This window comes from Sturnira hondurensis, unplaced genomic scaffold (genome assembly GCF_014824575.4).
Source record: "Sturnira hondurensis isolate 20B ecotype Veracruz unplaced genomic scaffold, ASM1482457v3 Scaffold0014384, whole genome shotgun sequence".
Lineage (NCBI taxonomy): Eukaryota > Metazoa > Chordata > Mammalia > Chiroptera > Phyllostomidae > Sturnira > Sturnira hondurensis.
The window spans coordinates 2,703,710-2,728,005 of NW_028087015.1; the positions used below are offsets into that span (position 1 = coordinate 2,703,710).

Sequence of the window (24,296 nt, forward strand, 5' to 3'; positions counted from 1 at the left end):
CCATTTATGAATAAAATGGTTAATTTTTAAATAAGAATAGGATTAGTATTACTGATTTTTTCTTTTGCTTCAGTTTCCAATATAGCTCTGCAAGGCATCACTTCTCGCTCTTCTGATTCAAGTTATATGGTGGTACTCAGAAAGTGCTTATCAACAACATGGTAAGTACTTCCACAGGAATCTTGTTAAAGATCTAACTACTCTCACTCAATCACCAAGTGCCACACAATGTGCGAAGTTCTTCAGATAAACTACACACATTATTCTCAGTTCACTTTCATGTACCTTTTTAAGAAATGTACTATTATCCCTATTTTTCAAATAAATTGATTCTGTGCCCTTACTACACTATATTGCTTCTTGATATATAAAGATATACTTGAACTCAGGTGCTCAAAATGAATTCAAATATCAAAAGGTCTACTCAGGGGTTCAGGATATATACTATGCCCATATATGACATCTTGACTACTTTAAAATGAATTTGAGAAAACAGCAGATACAGCAAGGCAGCTCTGACCTTGCCCTACCATTCTCCCCTGAAGAGGGCATAATTCTTCAGGTGAAAGGAGCCCTCCTGTGCCCAGACAGAAGAAAACAGCCTTATCTCTGAGGACAAAGGAGAAGAATCCTAACAAACTGGACTTGCTACATTCCCCTGGTTTTATCAATTATGGCATTACATTTGTCCCAATTTACTCCCCTTGAATGCCTCCACCCAGCACCCCCTACTTCTTCAAACAATTCCCCCATCATTGTTCATGTTCTTGGGTCCCACATATAAGTACTTTGGATATTCCATTACCTGTACTGTACTTTACACCCCCATGGCTATTCTGTAACTCCCTACTTGTACTTCTTAATCCCCTCACCTCTCACCCATTCCCCCAAACCCTGCTTCCACCTGACAACCATCAAAACGCTGTCTCCATAATTCTGTCTCTCTTGCATGCTTCCAATGTTGATAGTTATATATTTATTGCCATTTTAATGTTCATAGTTTTGATCTTCTTAAATAACTCCCTTTAAACATTTCATATAACACCACTATTATATGAAATGTAATTGATGATGATGAACTCCTTTAGTTGTTTTTATTGTCTGAGAAGCTCTTTCTCTGCCTTTTGATTCTAAATGATAGCTTTGCTTGGGTAGAACATTCTTGGCTACATGTTGCTGCTTTTCATGACTTTGAGTATTTCTTGCCAATCCCTTCTGGCCTGCAAGGTTTCTTTTGAGAAATCAGCTGACGATCTTATGGGAACTCCCCTGTAGATAATGGCTTTTCTCTTGCTATTAAGATTCTCTCATCTTTAACCTTTGGCACTTTAATTATAATGTGTCTTGGAGTGGGCCTCTTTGCATCCATCTTATTTGGGACTCTATGTGCTTCCTGGACTAGCGTGTCTATTTCCTTCACACAATTAGGGAAGTTTTCCTTCATTATTTTTTCAAATACACTACCAATTTCTTGCTTCTTCTGTTGTCCTTCTAGCTCTCGATGAGGCAAATGTGGGAACACTTAAAGTTACCCTAGAGGCTGCTTACACTATCCTCATTTTTTGTATTATTTTTCCTTCTTGTTGTTCTGATTGGTTGTTTTTTGTTTCCTTATGTTCCAAATCATTGATTTGATTCTTGGCTTCATCCACTCAACTGTTGTTTCCCTGTAAATTGTTACTTATTTCAATGAATGTATCCTTCATTTCTGCCTGGATCTTTTTATGCTTGTAGGTACTCACTAAATTCCTTAAGCACCCTTATAACCAGTCTTTTGAACTATGCATCTGAAAGATTGTTTATCTCCATTTCATTTAGCTCTTTTTCAGGAGTATTAATCTGTTCTTTCATTTAGGCCATGTTTCTTTGTCTCCTCATTTTGGCAGCCTCCTTGTGTGCACTTCTATGTATTAGATAGAGCTGCTGCTATGATTCCGTGTTTTGGTAGCATGGCCTAATGTAGTAGGTGTCCTACAGGGTTCAGTGCCACAGCCTTCCCTCTTTCCCAAGCTGGGTACATGAGGTATGCCCTACATGTGGGTTGAGTACACTCTCGTCTTGTACTTGAGACTTGACTGTTGTTGGTAGGTCAATGAAAGAGATTTACCCAGGCTGCAAGGACTAGCTGTGACCACTGACCCCAACATCTGCCCTCCGTGCTTACAGGATCAGCTGTGCAGGGGTGGGGTAGTTGTGTTCCAATGTGATCTGTAGCTGTCCAATGGGTGTGCAGGGTTACCTGGATGATGCAGACTAAGGTCAGCTACCATTTGTTTTGCCGTGGGCTACCCTGCAAGATCTACAAAGCATTCTGCAGGTGGCTGCTGCTTATACTAGGCTTGGAAATTCCTAAAGCTGAGCTGTGAATTTAGGCTCCTTGTTGCTAGTGACAAGCCTAAGGTCACTTTGCCAGAGATTTGGGGGCTGGGAGCTCACTAAACTGGCTGTTACTTGTTTGAAAGGATTTAGGAAGATATGAAGCATGAATGTAGACAAGCCATTCTTATGGAAAAGCCACTGTTAACAACTTGAGTGGGTCTGTAAGCTGGGTGGGGCTAAGCCTAAGAGAATCACCAGGGTGAGGCAAATACTGTTAGCCAGGTAGATGTAGCTTCAGATACGGCAGAAGCATGTGAGCTCTGTGGTTCTGTGGTTCCGTGGCTCGGGGGGGGGGGGGGGTTCAGAAAAGAAATAATGGCCTCTGTCAGCTCATCTGTCTAGGAGAAAGATGTCTCCCAGCTCTTGCCCTGAATGCAGACACTTCAGCTCCTCCCCATATGTGCCACTGGTGCCTTTCAAGCTGCTACTCTAGTGCTGGAGCTCAGAGGTAGTGAGTCTGAGTTAGTCTTCTCTGGGTCCTTTAACAGGAACTTCTTGGGAATCCAACCATTTCTCTTACCAACTCACTAGTTTCTTCAGCCAGAAATTATGGGGACTTATCTTCCTAGCACTGGAACTGTGCTGGGAGGCCCGGTGTAGGGCTGGGACCCCTAGGCTCCTGAGATGTCCCTCCCAAATTTTTATATGCCACACATGGGTATGGGACCAGCCCTTCCTGTATATCTACATCTCCACCCTCCCACCAGTCTGGATAGATGCGGATTCTTTAATTCCATAGTTGTCAGACTTCCATTCAACTCAATTTCTGATGGTTCTGGGTGACAGTGTTTCTACCACTGTAATTTTGATGTGGTTGTGCAAAGAGGCGAGCCATGTTTACCTATGCCTCTATATCGACTACAATTCCAATGACCTATCATATTTATATATGACTGTCCACTCTTCATCAAACCTACCATATAAAAACTCATGTTTAATAGTTTCTTTGGGTCTTCATTCCTGTGTGCTCATGTGTCACATAAAACTTATATTAAATAAATCTGCATGCTTTTCTCCTGTTAATATTTGTCAGTTTAATTTTCAAACCCATCCAGGAACCCAAAGAGGGTTGATAAAAAATTTTTCTTGCCCTGGACTATGAGGTTAAACATCAAATGTCTATCTAAAATCATCAAATGTCTATCTAAAATCTTTGTCTCATTGGGAGGTAATACACAGGATGGTTCCTAGTTAATAATATTGTATTGCATATTTGAAAGTTGCTAAGAGATCTTAAATGTTCTCATTGCAAGAAAAAGCTTAAAATATCTGTGATGATATATGTTAACTTTATCGTGATTGTTGTTATACATACAAATATCAAATCATTATGCTATAAACCTGAAACTAATATGTCAATTATACCTGAATGAAAATAATAATAAAAATCTTGCCAACAAATAAATATCCAAAAAAGACTATTGAATGCTTATTAAAAATCTATGTTTAGATTAAGGGGTTTAATCTTAAGAATAAGCAGTGCCCTGGCCAAGTGACTCAGTTGTTTGATAACATCCCATACACCAAAGGTTGCAGGTTCAATCCCTGGTCAGTGCACATATGTAGATTGTGGGTTAAATCTCCAGTTGGGGTGCATACAGGAGGCAGCTAATCAATGTTTCTCTCTCACATCAATATTTCTCTCTCTCTTTTCCTCTCTTTCTAAAATCAATAAACATATTCTTGGGTGAGGATTTAAAAAAAATAAGCAGTTTTATTATGAGTTAGAAAAGATTTTTAAAAAATAAAATGCTTTGTTTAAGAAATCCAAAAACTTCAACTGATAATGAATTAAAGATACCTAAGGACAATGGGCAAGAGTTCTCATCTGCTCTATTCAATATGGTAACTCCTCGCCCTGGCTGGCGTAGCTCAGTGGATTGAGCGCGGGCCTGTGAACCAGATAATCGCGGTTCGATTCCCAGTCAGGGCACATGCCTGGGTTGCAGGCCAGTTCCTGGCAGGGGCCAGTTCCCAGCAGGGGATGCAGGAGAAGCAACCATACATTGATGTTTCTCTTCCTCTCTCCTTTCCTTCCCCTCTAAAGATAAATAAATAAAATATTTTTAAAAATATGGTAACTCCTCAATGCATGTGGCATTTTAAGCTTAAAGTTCAAGTTAAACTAAATAAAACTTTAAATCTGCTTTCTCAGTTGCACTAACTGTATTTTAAATGCTCATTGGCCAAATCTGACTATGTTTACTGTATGAAATAAGACACAAAACATTTCTATCACTGAAGTTCCATGGGACAACACCCAAGAGATGTGTCAACTATTATTATGGTTTACCATATTATAAATACTGTTTATATTTATATAATATGACAATATCCAAGAACTTGAAAGATACAGCCTAAAAATCCATTTTCCAGAAACCGTAATGGATTTGGGAACATAATTCCTAAGAAAGAACATAAAATGTTATGAAAAATGTGTGATTTTTAAAGAGTCTATTTCACATGTTATCCTCCATGCAGGGCACTTGAGATATAAAGCACTTTAGAAAGGAAGTAATTGCTAATGAAGGTAAAGCAATCTCACAAGACTTTTCTGTAGTGCAAATCATGAAGAGATCATGTTGCAGACAGATGTTCAGAAGCTGCAGAACTGAGGAGAAAGAATAAATTCAGAAAGGATTTAGATGCTTACATTAGGAAGTTACAAAGAGTTTTACATCTCAAATGGAAACTTCCATGGACACAGGCTATGAACAGGGCAGTTTAGACTTCATATTAAATACAGTGAGCCTTGACTCAATACAAAAATGGACCCCAATTTACTAGAATAAAACTACTCAATGAAAACAAGGGAACCTTGATTATTGAGGGCAGAAGGAAAGTACCACATGAGAGAGGAATAAATGAGTAACAACACCCAAAGAAATCCTCCCTTACACAATATTGTAAGAAAGTAAACTATCATGACATAACCATTATCATATGTAAAGTTAAAGGGACTTATTTTTAAAAAAAGATCAAAACGATGAACAATGAAATGGCAATAAATACGTATCTACAGTGAATCTAAAAATCAAACTAAGCAAACAAGAAGAATAAAGATGGAATCATGGGTACAGAGAGTGTTTTGATGGTCACAAGATGAGGGGGCGGGTTTGGGGAATGGGTGAATAGGTGAGGGGATTAAGAAGTACAAATAGGTAGGCACAGAACAGCCATGGGGATGTAAAGTACAATATGGAAAATGGAGTAGTCAAAGAACTTATACGCATGACCCTGAACATAAACAATGGAGGGGGACTGCAGGGGTTGCTGGGTAAAGGGGGGCTGTGGGGGAAAAACTGGGACTGTAGAAAAACTGTAGTAGAATAATCAATAAAATATAATTTTAAAAAAATAAAAGAGGAACTTCCGGCCAAGATGGATGTGTAGGTGGAAACACTGGGCCCCCTCCCATAACTAAATTTAAAGACAGCTAAGTTTTAGAAACAAAAACGCAGCCAAAACAGTGAAAACTGAACTGTGCAAAAATCTGACAACAACAAACCACTCAGCCAGACCGAGTCACAACCCAGCTACTGGGTCGCCCGGCCCTGGTGAACACCTAAGGCTCCGCCCCTCAGACATAACAGGTGCCAACAGACCAAACATTATGACTCAAGAACAGCTCAAAGCCCCAGAGCCAAGAAATAGCTAACCTTTCAGATGCACAGTTCAAAACACTGGTGGATCAGGATGCTCACAGAACTGGTTGATTTGGGTTGCAAATTAGATGAAAAAATGAAGACTACACTAAGTGAAAGGAAGGAAAATGCACAGGAAACCTATACTGATAGAAAGAAAACTGGGACTCAAATCAAAGGAGTGGACCAGAAAGAAGAAACAAACAACCAAACAGAAAAGGAAGAATCAAGAATTCAAAAAAATGAGGAGAGGCTTAGGAACCTCCAGGACATCTTTAAACATTCCAACATCTGAATTATCTGGGGTACCAGAAGGGGAAGAGGAACAGCCATGAGTGGAAAACTTATTTGAACAAATAATAAAGGAGAACTTCCCCAACTGGCAAAGGCTATAGACTTCCAGGAAATCCAGGAAGCTCAGAGAGTCCCAAAGAAGGTGGATCCAAGAAGGAACCCACCAAGGCACATCACAATTACATTAGCCAAGATAAAAATGAAGGAGAGAATTCTAGAAGCAGCAAGAGATAAAGGGACAGTCACCTACAAAGGAGTGCCCGTCCATCGGACTGTCAGCGGATTTCTCAAAAGAGACTTTACAGGCAAGAAAGGGCTGGAAAGAAGTATTCTGAGTCATGAAATCCAAAGACACACAGCCAAGATTACTCTATCCAGCAAAGCTCTCATTTAGAATGGAAGGACAGATAAAGTGCTTCTCAGATAAGGTCAAATACAGGGAGTTCATCATCACCAAGCCCTTATTATATGAAATGTTAAAGGGTCTTATTTAAGAAAAAGAAGATAAAAAATAGGAACAGTGAAAGGACAGCAAACTCACAGTTATTAACAACCATACCTAAAACAAAAGCAAACTAAGAGGACAGCTAGATCGGGAACAGAACCATAGAAATGGAGATCACATGAAGGGTTAGCAACAGGGGAGTGGGAGGAGGAGAAGGGGGGAGAAGGTACAGAGAATAAACAGCATAGACAGTAGGTAGAAAATAGACGGGGGGGGGTCAGGAATACTATGGGAAATACAGAATCTAAAGAACTTGTGACACTTGAACATGAATGAAATGGAGGGAATGGTGGGGGAGGGGTATGCAGGGTGGAAGGGAGTGAAGGGAGGGAATAGGACAACTATAATGGCATAATCAATAAAATGTATTTTAAAAAAAGAAAAGAAAAAAAATAAACGAAAGTAAACCGAAGGGGAATGCCTAGCCTGGTCTGAAGAGGAAGTGATTGACAAGGAGACTACTAATTAGAATTTTAGTGTTGTAATAAGTAAGAGCCACTTCATAAATCAGACTTAATATGGTAGATGTAAACATTTTCTAATCAAATGAAGAGGAGCCATCCAAGAAAAAAGGCATAATAATAAGCCAAACACTTTCTAATAACAACAAAAAAGCCACTTACCACTTGGCTGAATTTATCTCCCTGCTGTTTCTTAATTGAGCCAACATTCTATGGAAACAAACAAACAAAACAAAAACCAAAAAGAAGAAAAAATTAGAACTTTATACTATAAAGAGCATCTTTTCCAATTTCTTATTTACTTCAAAACATAAATTATAATTATCAAATATTCACCACTGTAGTAAGCTGACACACACAAACTTGATAACTTCTAAATATATGGCTAGCTTCTTAACCAATCATTGGATTACTCTTAATTTATTTGCAAACTATTCTTTTTCTTTTATTGATTCTAGAGAGAGGGGAAGGAAAGGAGAAAGAAAGAAACATTGACATGAGAAACATAAGTCTGTTGCCTCCTGCATGCTCCCTAACTAGGAACTGAACCAGCAACCCAGGCATATGCCCTGTCTGGGAATCGAACCAGTGACCCTTTGGTTTGCAGGCTGCCCTTCAATCCACTGAGCCACACCAGCCAGGGTTCATTTTTTAATTAGACAATCTAAGGGAAAAGAGGTCAGTGCCCCTGACTAAATAATCAGTTACTGCCTGTTCTAAAAATTCTTGTAGCACCCCTGGTTGAAAATTGCTGCTATAAAGGTTTTAAAAAATAGTATATTTCCTATTGATCTAAAGAGACCACAAATTATACTTTGCTAGGTTTAAGAGAAATCTTATGTTGGAGCAATCTTTCTAAATGGGTTCAGAAGTTAAAATGTACAACAAAGGTCTTTAAGCATACCCAGTTATTAGATGGTATTTAGTGGTTGTATAAGATCATTTTAATTTAAACATGGTTATCACAATGTTTGCTAATCTGTATTAATGCCTGTGCTTAGTTCTGAGAAATTTTATGGACATTAGTAACCCATTAATGGTAAAAGTCCATGGATAGTAAACAATGAGAATTGTGTTAAGAAACCTATGTAATGAAAAAATTACAAATGCTGTATAAGAGCATTTGATTATGAAGGTCAAATCTATAACTAAATGTATAAAATGTGCTATGCCTAAAGCACATACAGTAAGAAATTAGGAAAGGCAGAAGGTAAAAGAAAACTACATTTCAAACCTGTGGCTTTAAGATTAACAGACTACTAGCTGGATTCTAATCCAATAGATACCTGAGTGTCTTCAATTATTAGCCCTGTTAATCAAACTTTCATACCTAAACATGTGTAAAAAAAATTTTACTGTCAAATAAGAAGTAGACACACATACTGAAGTTACTAAGGAGTTCCCATATTTGCAGCAATTTCAATTTTACATATAATTTACATAATGAAATAGACAGATCTTTAGAGTACAGATTGGCCAATAAATATATCCATGTAAAGCAATAGCAATCAAGATACAAACTCTTTCCATCATCCCAGAAAGTTCCTATGTAGTACTTCTAGTTAATGCCCTGAGGCAACCTGACCTGATTAAAAGTACTCTAATAGGGGGGGACTTGTGGTCAAAATTACAGCTCGCCAACTCACACAACCACAGCAAAATTACAGCTAAACTACAGAACAGCTACCACTCAGAACCATCCGAAAATGGAGCTGTATGGAAATCCAACAACTAAGGGGTTAAAGAAACCACTTGCACCAAGAAAGGTAGGAGGGGTGGGGAATCCAGAATGGGCTGGTTACACACCCACATTTGTGGATATAAATCAGAGGGATATCTTGGCAGCAAGGGATCCTTGCCCCTCACCAGACCACCTATGCCAGGGTTCCAATTCCAGGAAGATAAATGCCCCTAAATTCTGGCTGTTGAGACCAGTGAGGGTTGGGTTGGCAGAAAAAGATTCAGGATTCTCAGGGGTCTCCTAATGGAGGACCTCCCACACAAGGACTTACTCAGCCTCACTCCCTCTGAGCTCCAGCACCAGAGCAGCACCTTGAAGGGCACTAGTGAAATATGGGAAGAACTGAAGTACCAGGCATCTGAGCCAGAACTGGGGGACAGCTTCCTCCAAGAAAGAACTGCAGACAGAAGGCACTGTTCCTTTTTTGAGCTCACCCACACACAGCCACAATACAGAGGCATAATATCTGAGATTCCATCAACCCAGCTCCAACAGTCAGCCCGGCCCTGCTGATTACTCAAGACTCTGCCCTCACCCAAGGTATGAGTCCACCCAAGCTGGTAACCGTGGATTTTCCATATGAATGGCTGGGGTATGCACAGGCTTCAGACCTTTCTAAATATGCTCAAGCAACAGCTGAGCCCAGCCCTGTACTTCTCTCAGCAGCCATCTGCAAATCGCTTTATAGCTTATGCCAAGTGATCCCACACAGTACATAGACAGTGGCTGACCCTGGCCTGTACTACCCAGGGTAGTACAGCCAGAGCCTCAGCACCCAGATGGCAGCTACAGACAATGACAGAGCACTACTACCCTACCACCTCAAAAAGCCACAGAGGGAGGTGGTTGATGACCAGTGGTCACAGCCAGTCCTACCAGCTATCTGGCCTGGGTAAATCCCTCCCAATGACCTGCCAACAGCAATCAAGACTCAACCGTAAGAGAAAAGAGTACTCAACCCACACAAATGGTGCACCTCTAGTACTCAACTTATGTGATAGGGGAGGCTGTGCCACTGGACCCTACAGGACACCTACTACATTAGGTCATGCGACCAAGACACGGAGTCAAAGCAGCTTTACCTGATACATAGAAACAAACACAGGGAGACCACAAAAATGAAAAGACAAAGAAATATGGCCTAAAGAAAAGAAGAGAACAAAACTCCTTTTGTTTAGTTTTGGGAGACACGCAATGTATCAGATGCAGAGTTCAAAACACTGGTTATGAGGATGCTCAAGAAATTCAGTTAGGACCACAATAGAATAAAAAAGATTCTGGCAGAAATGAAGGATACACAAATTGAAATAAAGAACAATTTACATGAAACAACAATTGAATAGATGAAGCCAAGAATCAAAGACTAGGAACACGAGGAATCAAAAACAACCAACCAGAACAAGAAGAAAAAAGAATCCAAAAAAAATTAGGATACTGTAAGTAACCCCTGAGACAATTTTAAGTGTCCTAACATTTGCCTCAGAGGGGTGCCAGGAGAAGAGAAAGAGCAAGAAAGTGGAAATCTATTTGAAAAAATAATGTAGAAAACTTCCATAACTTGGTGAAGGAAATAGACACACAAATCCAGGAAGCACAGAGAGTCCCAAACAAGATGGATGCAGAGGGGCCCACTCTAAGACACATCATAATTAAAATTCCAAAGGTTGAAGACAAAGAGAGAATCCTAATGTTGGCAAGAGAAAAGCAGTTAGTTACCCACAGGGGAGATCCCATAGACTGCCAGTTGATTTCTCAAAAGAAACTTTGCACTCTTAGAAGGAACTGGCAAGAAATATTCAAAGAGATGAAAAGTAAAGGTCTACAGCCAAGATTGCTCTACCCAGCAAAGCTATCACTTAGAATCAAAGGGCAGATAAAGAGCTTCCCCAACAAGAAAAAACTAAAGGAGTTCATCGTCACCAAACCAGTATTATATAAAATGTAAAATGGACTTATTCAAGAAAAAGACGGTCAAAACTATGAACATTAATACGGCAATAAATACATAACAATCAACAATTGAATCTAAAAACCAAACTAAGCAAAAGGAAACAGAATCGTAGATATGGAGTACATTGTGATGGTGGTCAATAGTGGGAGGAGTGCTTGGGAGTACGGGGTAAAAGGTGAAGGGATTAAGACGACAAAGTGATAGTTTCAGAATAGGCAAGGGGATATTAAGAGCCAGTATAGGAAATGGAGTTGCCAAAGAACATATGTGCATGATCCATGGGCATGAACAAAGGAGAAGGGATCCCTGGAGGTTAGTGGGAGTGCTGGGTGGAGGGGGACAAAGGCTGAAAAATTGGGACAACTGTCAGCATAATCAATAAAACATAATTTTTAAAAACGTACATTTGTGTACAAGTGTTATGAGAATGCAGGCTTTGGTTCTTATGAGTTAATATGTGGAAGGGAAATTGGTAGGTAATTAATAGTTTCTAATTATGTTTATTTTTATTTTTAAGTAATTTTAACACTTAAGATTCCCAGAATTCGTTACCTTCTTAACCAATACCTTAATATTCTCTCAGTCTTTCTAAATTTTAATCATTATAGTGGGTGCATAGAAGTATCTCATTGTATTTTTGTTTTGCATTTCTCTAATTACAAACACCATAGCCTTCTCGGTACTTGGACGTCATTTAAATAAGATAATAAACTTCAAGCCCAACACACTAATGGGATAAGGCTTTTGGAAAAGGGAGTGATCAAACTGTGTATATAGGAGGAATGCAAATTATTGTAGAAGAGGATACACTGTATTAGAAAACAATTCTCCACTAACATCTCACATTTCTGCTTGGTCTGAGTTCTCTGAGTAATGTCATTTATAGCAAATTTAAGACATTTATATAAGTAGACACTCCAAAATAATAATAATGCTATTGACACTGAGACCTTCTTCCAGAGCTATGCTTAAATTTGAGTAAAAATAAGGTTTCTCTCTCACAGTCTCCACAGGAGAGGACACAGAAGTCAACAGTGATACTCTGTAACATCAGAGTTTCCTAATTTGGTGTTCCTCTCCTGCACATTACTGCTTGAGCACTTTCATTGTGTCACCCTGTGAAGATTTAAGCTCAGGTAATCAACAGTAGATATCACCCTGGCTGGACTTTTGTAGTGAGTAATAAATTCTGTTAGTGATATAGAGGCCTTATGTTTTGTGGCCAGTTAACATGTTAAGCTTGTAAGCACAGTAAAATTACAGACCTTTCGCTATTTCTGATTTAATTGCTATAAATTAAAAAACATGGTCACAATGTTTTACACCACCAAAGATTAAAATACCCCATCTATTTCCCCATTCCTTGAATTTGGACTGATCTTGTGACCTGTTTATAAAACAACTCAAGGAGGCACAAATAACAGTACCTATGCATTAAGAAACTTCATAATTTCCAACCCTACCTTCTTTGAATGATGATTTAGAACATGATTCCATAAAGAGCACTGGGATGAAAGATCACTAACAAATTTAAGAAAAATATGAACTGCTACTGTTTTAAGCCATCAATCTTCCTAAGTTTATCAACTGTATTGAGTTTTTCAAAGAAGCAGTGTTGCAACATGTTCATTTCCTTGTATTTCCCATTTCGTTGATTTCAGTTTTCTCTATTTCTGCCTTTCATTTATTTTGGATTTAATTGTCTCTTTTTCTGATTCATATGGTTAAGCTTAGATAATTAATCTTAATACTTTCTTTCTTGAAAATTTAAAGCTATAGGACTTTCAGCCAAGATGGAGGCGTAGGTGAAAACACTGTACCTCCTCGAACAACCAACTTTAAGGACAACAAAGATTTAGAAACAAAAACACAACCAGAACAGACAAAAAACTGAACTGTACAGAAGTCCAACAGGAACCAAATTCATCTAAACTGGTAAGAGGGGCAAAGTTGGCAGCCAGCATAGAGGGGTCGCAATAAAAAAAAGCAATCATTGGCAGACCATGACATGCAGGCCACAGCTGGCAGACTCTGTTCTTGGGGTGGCAACGTGCAGACCCAGTGATGCGCACAAGGCTGCTGGCTGACCTCAGACACATTCGCACGCAGATAAAGCAACCGAAAACAGGCAGCGAGACAGACCATGCAACCCAAAGCCCCAGCACCAGAAAATAAACCCTAAAAGCACCAATTCCAAAAACTTGCAGGGGTTGAGGTGCCAGGTGAGACTCCCAGCCTCACAGGAGAGTTCACTGGAGAGACCCACAAGGTCCTAGACTGTACACAAGTCTACTCACCGGGGGAACCAGCACCAAAAGGGCACAATTTGCTTGGGGGAAGCAGCAGAAGGGACTGAAATCTGAGAGAGAGCAGAACAAGTGCCATCCCTCCCTCTGACCCTGCCCCCACATACAGAGTCACAATCCAGCAACTGGGTTGACCCACCCTGGTGAACACCTAAGGCTCCACCTCTCATATGTAACAGGTGCAACCAGACACCCCCCTAAAAATGGCTCAAACAGAAGAACAGATCAAAGCCCCAGAGCCAATACTTTTAAGTGACCAAGAGACAACCAACCTATCAGATGCACAGTCCAAAACACTGGTGATCAGGATGTTCACAGAACTGGTTGATTTTGGTTGCAAATTAGATGAAAAAATGAAAGCTATAGTAAGTAAGAGGACAGAAAACGCACAGGGAACCAATAGTGATAAGAAAGAAAACTGGGACTCCTATCAGTGGAGTGGACCAGAAGGAAGAAAGAAACAACCAAACAGAAAAGAAGAAACAAGAATTCAAAAACACAAGGAGAGGTGTAGGAGCCTCCAGGACATCTTTAAACGTTCCAACATCAGAATTATAGGTGTACCAGAAGGGGAAGAGGAACAGCCATGAGTGAAAAACTTATTTGAACAAATAATAAAGGAGAACTTCCCCGATCTGGCAAAGGAAATAGACTTCCAGGAAATCCAGGAAGCTCAGAGAATCCCAAAGAAGGTGGACCCAAGGAGGAACACACCAAGGCACATCAGAATTACATTAGCCAAGATTAAAATAAAGGAGAGAATCCTAGAAGCAGCAAGAGATAAGGGAACAGTCATTTACAAAGGAGTTCCCATCAGACTGTCAGTTGATTTCTCAAAAGAGACCTTACAGGCAAAAAGGGGCTGGAAAGAAGTATTCCAAGTCATGAAATGCAAGGATCTACATCTAAGAGTGTTCTATCCAGCAAAGCTTTCATTTAGAATGGAAGGGCAGATAAAGCACTTCTCAGATAAGGTCAAGTTCAAGGAGTTCATCATCACTAAGCCCTTATTATATGAAATGTTAAAGGGATCTATCTAAGGAAAAGAAGATAAAAATATGAACAGCAAAAGGACAGCAAACTCACAGTTATTAACCACCACACCTAAAACAAAAGCAAACTCAGCGGACAGCTAGATCGGGAGCAGAGACACAAAAATGGAGATCACATGGAGGGTTAGCAACAGGGGAGTGGGAGGAGGAGAAGGGGGAAGAAGGTACGAAGAATAAGTAGCATAGACAGTGGGGAGAAAATAGACAGGGGGAGGGCAAGAGTAGTGTGAGAAATGTAGGAGCTAAAGAACTTACGACATATGGACATGAACTAAGGAGGGGAATGTAGGTGGGGGATGCAGGGTGGAGGTGAATAAATGGGACAACTGTAATGGCATAACCAATAAAATATTAAAAATAAAAAGAAAATTTAAAGCTGTAAATTCTCTAAGCTGCACTTCATGAATTTTGATATGTTGTCTTTTTTGTTTAAGTTCTTGAAAATGCCGATCTCCCACTTGATTTATTCTTTTACCATGAATTATTCAGAATCATCTTAATTTCAAAGTATTTGGGAATCTGCTAATCCTCATTTTGTTACTGATTTCTAATTTAATTCCATTATAGCCTAAGGACATAGTATTATGATCTTAAGCCTTTGTGTAACAGGGTGCAGCCAAGAAGGGGGCCCCAAATAGGGATTGGAATGGGGTCCAGAACTCAAAGTGTCCAGGAAATATTAGAAAGATACAAAGGATGTCCCCACTCTGCCACACGTGTGAGTTGGGGGAAGGGACACATGGAGCAGGGCTATTGAGAGCTATTTTGCATAGCAACAGCTTTGCAGCTAACTTCTGGCATGGTCATTTAACATATCTATAACCTTTACCTGGTTTCATAGACATGTTAAATAGCTGCGGCCAGGCTTTGAGACAGGGGGATGGAAGGGACGTCCACCCAAGACACAACTGGGAGGCAACTCCCCTTGGTTACAGTGCCTGCATGAGAGCTGGAAATGACTGCTCCACACCATGAGATCACATCTGCCGAGACCCACTATGGCAGCCCAGTAAACCTGGAAGGATATGGGAGTGCTGACAAGTGTGGCCGATTGTGGAAGTAGTCAGGGGTGGGTCTGCAGAGGAAGACTGGCATGAGGAATTAAAACCCAGACTCGGTAGCCATTAATGGGAGAACCCCGTAGTTTTGGCAGAGTGGAGACCCCCTCACAGCTTTGCCAGGGAGAACCACGCCGTCTAGCCAGAATGCAGATGCAGAATGCAGAATCTGTATTCTTCTCACAGCTTTGGTGGAGGGGAGAACCATGCAGCTTTGGCCAGGGTGGAGACCCCCACAGCTTTGCAGAGGAGAATCACGTGGCTTGATCCTGGCCAATGACACAGCTGGACACAGCTGATCATGTCAGGAGCCTGAATCTACTTCTTTTCCTGATACAGTACCCCAAATTAGGTCAGAGGGAGAAGGAAGGACTGTGTATGTCTGTGGGTATCCTAAAAAACTTTGATATTTTAATGAAGACATTAGGTCATCACTTTAAGTCTGTCTAGCTTTAAATAAACATTTCCTTTCCTTTTCACAACTCTCTGGCACTGAGAGACATCCTTTCTCTTGCAGCTGACGAGCAAACTTAGTAGGGCGGGGGGTCCTTTCGGTAATAGTATTATCATAACCCCCTTGGCCCGTGTCCTGTAACCGTTTTTGGCACCCCTGGGTGGGCCAATAATTGCCCCCCCATCTGTTCTGTAACATTTGTAATATGCTGAAGCATTTTAACAGCCCTCACACCATCTATCTTGTTCAGTATTCAATAAGCACTTGCTTGTCACATACTACATCTCTTGGATACAATGTTCTATAAATGTCAATTAGGGTAAACTGGTTGATAGTGATGTTTAAATCTTATATATACTTACCAATTTATGACATTCCTTTCCTATTAATTACTGAAGTTTTGAAATCTCTAACCACAGGTGTGGATATGTCTATTTCTCCGGTTATTGTTTCAGTTCTTGACCTTGTTATATAATGAATATATACTTAGGATTCTTGTATCTCATGATAAATAAACCCTTTTTATCATTATAAGATGTTCTTTCTTTCTGCTAATAACCTTTGTCTTGTTTGATATTACTACAGCCATAGGAGCTTTGTCTGAGCGCTAATACAGTATTTCTTTTTCCATCTATTATTTTTAACCAAATTCATCTTCATAATTAAAGTGCCTATTTGTATGAAGCATGAAGTTGGATCTTGGTATTTCATCCAGTTTGACAATGTCTATGTTTCGATGTTGTGTTTAGTCCATTTATATTTAATATAATTATTGGTGTTGCTTAATCTAAGTCTATTATATTACTATTTATTTTCTATTTGTTTTTTGTTCCTTCTTTTTTCCTGCTTTCCAATAAAGTTAACTTTTTCATACTATCTCTTTTTATGGCCCTTAGCTATACTTTTTAGAGGCTTGCTCTAGAAATATACAATGCGTATTCTTAACTCATCATAGTCTACCTTCAAGTATTACACCACTTCATGAGTGTGTAACCCAAGAAATGTAAGGTTATAATTTATACTTAAATTTACTCTCTCCCATGCTTCATGCTATTGTCACATATTTTACTTTTACACATTGTAAATCACACAATATTTTTCTGCTTTATACAACAACCCATCATTTATGTAAGTTTAAAAACTAGAAAGCAGATTCTCATTGTAACTCACATTTATCATTTCCTACACTCTATTCCTAACTAAACATCTGCTGTTAATCCCGTTTGAAGAGATTTTTTTAAGATAATGCATTTTTCAGTTCTAGAATCTGTATTTGATTCTTTTTCAGTTTCCATTACTCCTACAATACCCAAACACTCACATATTATCCTGTAAATTGCTTTAAAACCCTTGTCTCCTAATTGGGTCAGCTTTTGTTAACTGTTTTCTCTTAATTATGCAATATATTTTCCTGTTTCTTTGTATGTTTCATAATTTTTTTTTCATAATTTTTTCATTTTTATACATGTTTGTAGGATCAAAGTTGAGAATTAACTATAGTATTATTTTGTTAAGTTTTCCTTATTTTCCAGAGAGTCTATGCTCTTCTTAAGATGAGTGACTGATAATTCAGATTCCTAGTAAAGTCAATTTGAGCTGGGACAGCCACCTTTCTGATCTTGTCAAAATTTGAGGTAGGGATAATTTGAACTGCAGTTTTAGATATTTTTGTTTCAGTTTGCCTTTAGATGCAATTCTAGCAGGGTCCCCCAATTCAAGAACCATTAAAATTTGCAAAACTAAACATTTTTCTAGGTTTTTCAATTCCCTCCTCTACTGCTACTTCATGGCAAAAGTCAAGACGGATGGAATCAGGTGTAAGGATTTGGCTCGAGGATTTGATTTTTGCCTTGGGGCTATGACTGGTTCCCATCCCTTCCCAAAAGTCTCCATTGTCATTCAAGAATTGAATGATTTGTCCTGGTTCCTCAGTTTTTCCACTTAAGGCAAATCCTACTTCTTCATCTTAATACTGATACCAGGCACATGCCCCCGGGTAGTGAAACTGCCACAAACCTGACTCACCTATGAGGTTCATGTTCGTGAGTTCATGTTCTGGAGTTCAGTTTACTAAGGCCTGATTTCACTGATTATTTGCTAGCCCTATTTTGTTTAAGCATGATTTTTATTCATTCCAGGTTTTTCTTATTCTTACCAGAGAGCCTAAAGTTTTTTTGTGTCCTCCTATACTCTAAATAAAAAGAGAAGTATCAAGATTTCCAGTGTAGATGAATCTATTCTATTTATACAAAATACATTCCACTGAAAGATATCCAGTCTGACTCACCCTGCTGTGAAGGAAAACTGTTCAAGGTAGAAGAAAACTCTTCAGAATTCTCCTCCATCTCAGTTTAGGAGGAATGACATAATTTGTGGGATAAGTGGACCCAATTATTTTTACAGAAAAAAATCTTTCATTCCACTATTAGAAATAAGACTACAAATACAAACATCTCACACACAGAATTTGTTCACTTAACTCTGAAAGCCCAACATTAGATCATTCTATAATCAGAGGAAGCAGAGGGACAATGAGGAAAGAAAGCAGCTCAATATGGCTAATAACCAAACTTAAGAAAGATAAAATAAGGCAGAAAAAGGAATACTAGAGTCTGTGTAAATTTCTAACGTATAGTTGGTTCTATTTAACAATAGGTCAATAAAAGCTCTGCAAGGTGACGTTTGTGGCAATATGTAACACAAATGTACATTCGTAATGATAGTGCTTAATTGCTTAAGATTCAATCTTGGCATTATTTCAAATGGAGAAATACCTTTCTCAAAAAGTCTTAATTGGATTCTAAACTTTCTCCCATAACACACAATCCTGTGGCAGGATTAACTCCCTTGTGTGTATTCTCATATTTCTCCTTACTTCCCCATATTGATCTCTATGCCAGAATAACTCCCAATCTCCACAGTATCTGCTAATGACTTGTAACAATTTCTTTTCCTCCTTAAACTTTTTAAGCATGATTGAGGGAGCCCTGATGGGAAGAGAACATGATGGTCAAGCAAACCAAGGCGAATACCAGTTCTCTAAACTACTCTAAGGGACAACAGATTTTGAACACATATAGCTATATGTTATAACAACTGAGTATATTTTTCCTTCTATCTTAAAAAGGACCTCTTCTGAAGACATCTCTCTCCAGCTACCAATCCATTTCTCGGCTCCCTTTTACAGCAAAATTCCACACAAGCTGTCTATACAGCACATGCTGCCTTCAATTATTCCATCAATTTTCTTAAAGCCATTCCAATTACACTTTTGTCTCCATCACCTCAAAAGACACTGTCTTTCCTACGTCATCCTTAGCTTATATATTGCCAAATCCAACAGACAATTCTAAGCTCACATCTCACTTTACTTACTAGCAGCATTGCTCCCTACTACACTTTATACATTTTATTCACTTAGCTTCCAAGACAACACATTCTCCTAATTTTGTTCTTACACCACTGATCACACCTTAGTCTGTTTATAGTTGTTCCACTTTATGTCAACTCCTTTACACATTAAAATGACAGAGAACACAGATCTTAGCCATCTTCTCTACCATGCCCTTGGTGATACTAAGTTTCAAGTCCTGAATACTATAAACTATTTTTTAATTGATTTTAGAGAGAGAGATAGGAAGCAGAGCTGGGGGGAAGGGAGCAAGAGAAGGAGAGACACATCAATTTGTTGTTCCACTTATTTATGCATTCATTGGTTGATTCTCATATATGTCCTAACAGGGGATTGAACCCACAATCTTGGCATATCAAGGATGATGCTCCAACCAACTAAGCTACCAGGTGAGGGCCATAATCAATTCTTTCAAGGAATGGAATTTAACCACAAGGTTTAAGATTCATTATGTTCCCAATTCATGATACAAACTCAATATAACTATGATACCAACACCTATCAAAATTAACATAAATATCCACATACTATTCATATTTAAGAATACTTCAAAAATCCTAAATTGCACAGCAGAAACTCAAATACTGTAGTAATATCACAAATGACTAAGGACAATAAATTCCAGGATGCCAAGATGAATAAACATGAAAAAAATCCATTAACAATGCATTACACAAACAGATGAAGAGGTGGAGGTAAATGAATCTTCTTGACACTGTCAAAAGGGAAGTAACATTCCGGACAAAAATCTTATTAAACTAAAAACGGGATATTTCCTCAGTAAAAAAACTTACAACAGCATCATGTTCAAGAAAACAGAAGAAATATTAGAGATACTCCAATTAAAATAAAAAATAATAGCAGTCCTGCCCTGGCTGGTGTAGCTCAGTGGATTGAGCGGGGGCCTGCGAACCAGAAGATCACGGTTCGATTCCCTGTCAGGGCACATGCCTGGGTTGCAGGCCAGTTCCCAGCAGGGACCAGTTCCCAGCAGGGGATGCACAGGAGGCAACCATACACTGATGTTTCTCTTCCTCTCTCCTTCCCTTCCCCTCTAAAGATAAACAAATAAAATTAAAAAAAAAAAATTTTAAAAAAAGAATAGCAATCCTATCTACCCAGTGAAAAACTCCACAGAATAAAAGAAAAAATTTTTAAATCATATAAAGAACTCATAACTTAACAATAAAGACAGATAAAGAAACTCAAAAATGGGCAAAAGATGTGAATAGATGTTTCCCCAAAATATATTGATGGCTAATAAGCACATGAAAAGATGCTCAACATCATTAGTCATTAGGACAATATGAATCAAAACCACAATGATAAAATTTTACATCAACCAGCAATGGCTCTAACGAAAAAGACAGGCAATAACAAGTGTCAGGAAGGGTGTGGAGAAACTGGAGCCCTCATATATTACAGATAGAAATGTAAAGTCATACAGTCACTTTTGGAAAATAGTTTGGCAGTTCCTACAAAAAGGTTAAGCACAATTACCATATAACCCACCAATTCCACTCCTAGGTATATAATCAAAAGTATTGAAAACACCTGCTTTCAGACAGACTTGCGACTACTGCTTCACAGCAGAATTGACCATGGACTTCAAAAAGGAAAAGCAATCTAATATTCATAAACTAATGGTTACATAAATAAAATGTTGTATACCCATACAACAGATTACTATTCAGCTATAAAAAGGCATAAACTACTGAGATACATGGCACGACATGGATGAACTTTGGAAACATTATGCTATGGTAAAGAAGCCAGACACAAAAGGCCAAACAAATATCGTATGATTCCAATTTTATGAAATGTTCCGAACAAGCAAATTAATGAAAACACAGAAAGTACATTAGTGACTGCCAGGGTCTAGGAGTAGGGGGAAACAGGAGTGATTGACTGCTAATAGATACAGAGTTTCTAAGGCGAGGGATGGGGTAATAAATGTTTTTGGAATAAGTGATGATGGTTGCAGAACCCTGTAAATGTACTGAAAATTACCAAACTGTACACTTTAAAAAAACAGGTGAATTCTACAGTATGTGAATTATAGCTCAATGAAAAATAACTTTAAAAAAGACACACACCAGGACACCAGTTGACACCAATATTATGTGTTTTTTTTAAATGCAGTGTATATACTACCCTTGAAACTGAGCCAAACCCAATGAAAAACATGACCTGATTTGAGAATTCTGGACACTGCCGCAGTGCTTCAAATTCTACCATTATTTATTGATTTTGGATCCTCTCCAAAAAACCTCTATTAAAATGGAAATTCAGCTGGTGAAGACAAGGCTCTAATTTCTTAACATGAATTTAACTGTAAGTATATTTTTCCCACTTTTAAGAAAAGAGAAGCTACTGAGACGCAGCCATGAGCAAACAACAGAAAAAAGTAGGAATCGGCAAAACAAAGCAAAGCGAACAAAATACCACAAGAAAGAACAGTTTGAAATTCTCATTTTTCTGTGAATCTAGTGTATTTGCTTTGGGGTTAACTTAGCTTGGGTATGATTATAAACATTACAAACATTTCAAAGAAAATCAGACCACTCTTAACATTTTGTTATAGAAAGATTTTTAAAATTATTTGGATTACTGGGAAGAACAACCGGGCAGCAAGACAGACCATGCAACCCAGGGTTCCAGCCACAGGAAATAAAGCCACAAACCTCTGACTGTAAAAATCTGTGGGGGCTGAGGAGGCACGAGAAAGTCACAGCCTCACAGGTGAGGTCATTAAACATGTCGACCCACAGGGCCCTAAAGAGAGATCTACCCACTTGGGAATCAGCACCAGAAGGGCCTAATTTGCTTGTGAGTAGCAAGGAGAGTGACTGAAAAGTCAGCAAAGAGCCAAGCAAGTGGCATCATTCCCTCTCGGACCCCTCCTCCACATACAGCAATGCAGCAGCAACCCCTCCTCCAAAGCGCAGCAACCTGAATGGCCCAGCCTGGATGAATACCTAAGGCTCTGCCCCTTACGATGTAACAGATATGCTCAGACAAAAAAAATATGGTCCAAATGAGAGAACATATCAAAGCTCCAAAAAACAGAACTAAGGGATGAAATTATAGCTAACCTAAACACTGGTAATCGGGGTACTCACAGAATTGGCTGAGTATGGTCCCAAAATGGAGAAAAATTAAAGGCTATGCAAAGTGAAATGAAGAGAAATGTACAGGGAACCAATAGTGAAGGGAACTAAACTGGGACTCCAATCAACGGTTTGAACCAGAAGAAATAAACATTAACCAGAATAGAATGAACAAGAATTCAAAAAAAATTAGGAGAGGCTTAAGAACCTCTGGGACAACTTTAAATGTTTAACATCCAAACCATAGGGATCCACAAGGAGAATAGGAAGAGCAAGAAATGGAAAACTTACTTGATAAAATAGTGAAGGAGAACTTCCCTTATCTGGCAAAGGATATAGACTGATAAGAAGCCCATGAAGTCAAGAGAGTCCCAAAGAAGTTGGACCCAAGGAAGCACACACCAGGTCATATCATAATTACATTAGCCAAGATTAAAGAGGAGAAAATCTTAATAGCAGCAAGAGACAAGATAGTTACCCTACAAAGGAGTTCCCATAAGACTGTCACATAATTTCTCAAAAGAAACCTTGCAGGCAAGGGGCTGGAAGGAAGTAGTCCAAGTCATGAAAAGCAAGGACCTACATCCAATATTACTCTATCCAGCAAAGCTTTCATTTAGAATGGAAGGACAGATAAAGTGCTTCCCAGATAAGGTCAAGTAAAAGGAGTTCATCATCACCAAGATCTTATTATATAAAATGTTAAAGGGACCTATCTAAGAAAAAAAAGAACATCAAAAACTAAGAACAGTAAAATGACAACAAACTCACAACTAACAAAAACTGAACCTAAAAAACAAACAAACAAAAATCCACAAGCTAAGGAAACAACTAGAACAGGAAGAGAATCACAGAAATGGAGATCACATGGAGGGTTATCAGAGGGGAGAATGGGGGAAAAGGTACAAGGAATCTTTTAGCGTTAAGGTATAAAGCATAAATAATAGGTACGAAATAGACAGGATTAGGTTAAGAATAGTATAGGAAATGGAGAAGCCAAAGAACTTGTATGTATGACCCATGCACATGAAGTAAGTGGGGAGAATGCTGGAGGGAGGGAGGATGCAGGGCAGTTGGGGATAAAGGGGAGAAAAAAATGGGACAACTGTAATATCATAATCAGTAAAATATCTTTTTTTAAAACAGTAATTATCAAAAAATTAATAAAAGCTTATTAACACTTGTAAACTTAAGAATACCACATGATGAAAATATTATTTATTAAAATATACACTTTTAAGGGGATTCAGATGATTATTTTAGGTATAATATTTTAAGCCATTCTAAACATCCCTTGGGACTAAAGACCCACTTATTTTTTTTAAGTAAAATAGCATCATATATGAAGAAGACTAGAAGAAAAACAAAAATTTAATTTCCTTGTAATAATCAAAGATTACCTTTTATTTCTTAACCACATCATTTAGTCACCTATTGATTCACTGCCTCACTACTAAGGATGCTCTGAGAACATGAAGTATCATTTGTGATTCACTTTATTAATAGTAGACATGTGAATGTTTATTTCAAAAATGGAAATTGGGAAAACCTCTTAAACTAAAATCATCTGTGTCATATTCTTTGGTGTTTTTAGTGGTCTAAGTCAAGCTTTTACATTAAGGTAACACGAAATCTAAACTTGCCTCTTGAAGAAACTACAAAGCTTATAACAAGTACTCCTGTAGAGAAGAAACTCCTCAACTTTTTTTTTTAAAGATTTTTTTTATTTATTTATCTTTAGAGGGGAAGGAGAGAGGAAGAGAAACATCAATGTATGGTTGCCTTTCGTGCATCCCCTGCTGAGAGTTGGCCTGCAGGGAACCAGCCTGCAACCCAGGCATGTGCCCCGACTGGGAATCGAACTGCGATCTTCTGGTTCGCAGGCCGGTGCTCAATCCACTGAGCTACACCAGCCAGGGTCCTCAACTT

At 38.6% G+C, this 24,296-nt stretch overlaps 1 protein-coding gene across 8 annotated transcripts in view; it reads right to left on the reverse strand.

The window, feature by feature from the left end:
- The window catches only part of ERBIN (erbb2 interacting protein), a 123,052-nt gene that overhangs the window by 71,718 nt on the left and 27,038 nt on the right, over positions 1 to 24,296 (reverse strand). For 7 of the 8 annotated variants that reach the window (XM_037062844.1, XM_037062842.1, XM_037062845.1 and 4 more), the window contains one exon: positions 7,446 to 7,493. The exons of the other annotated variant lie outside the window; for it this stretch is intronic. The gene's annotated coding sequence lies outside the window, so the exon portion shown is untranslated. The remainder of the gene's footprint in view (positions 1 to 7,445; positions 7,494 to 24,296) is intronic. 8 annotated transcript variants of the gene reach the window in all.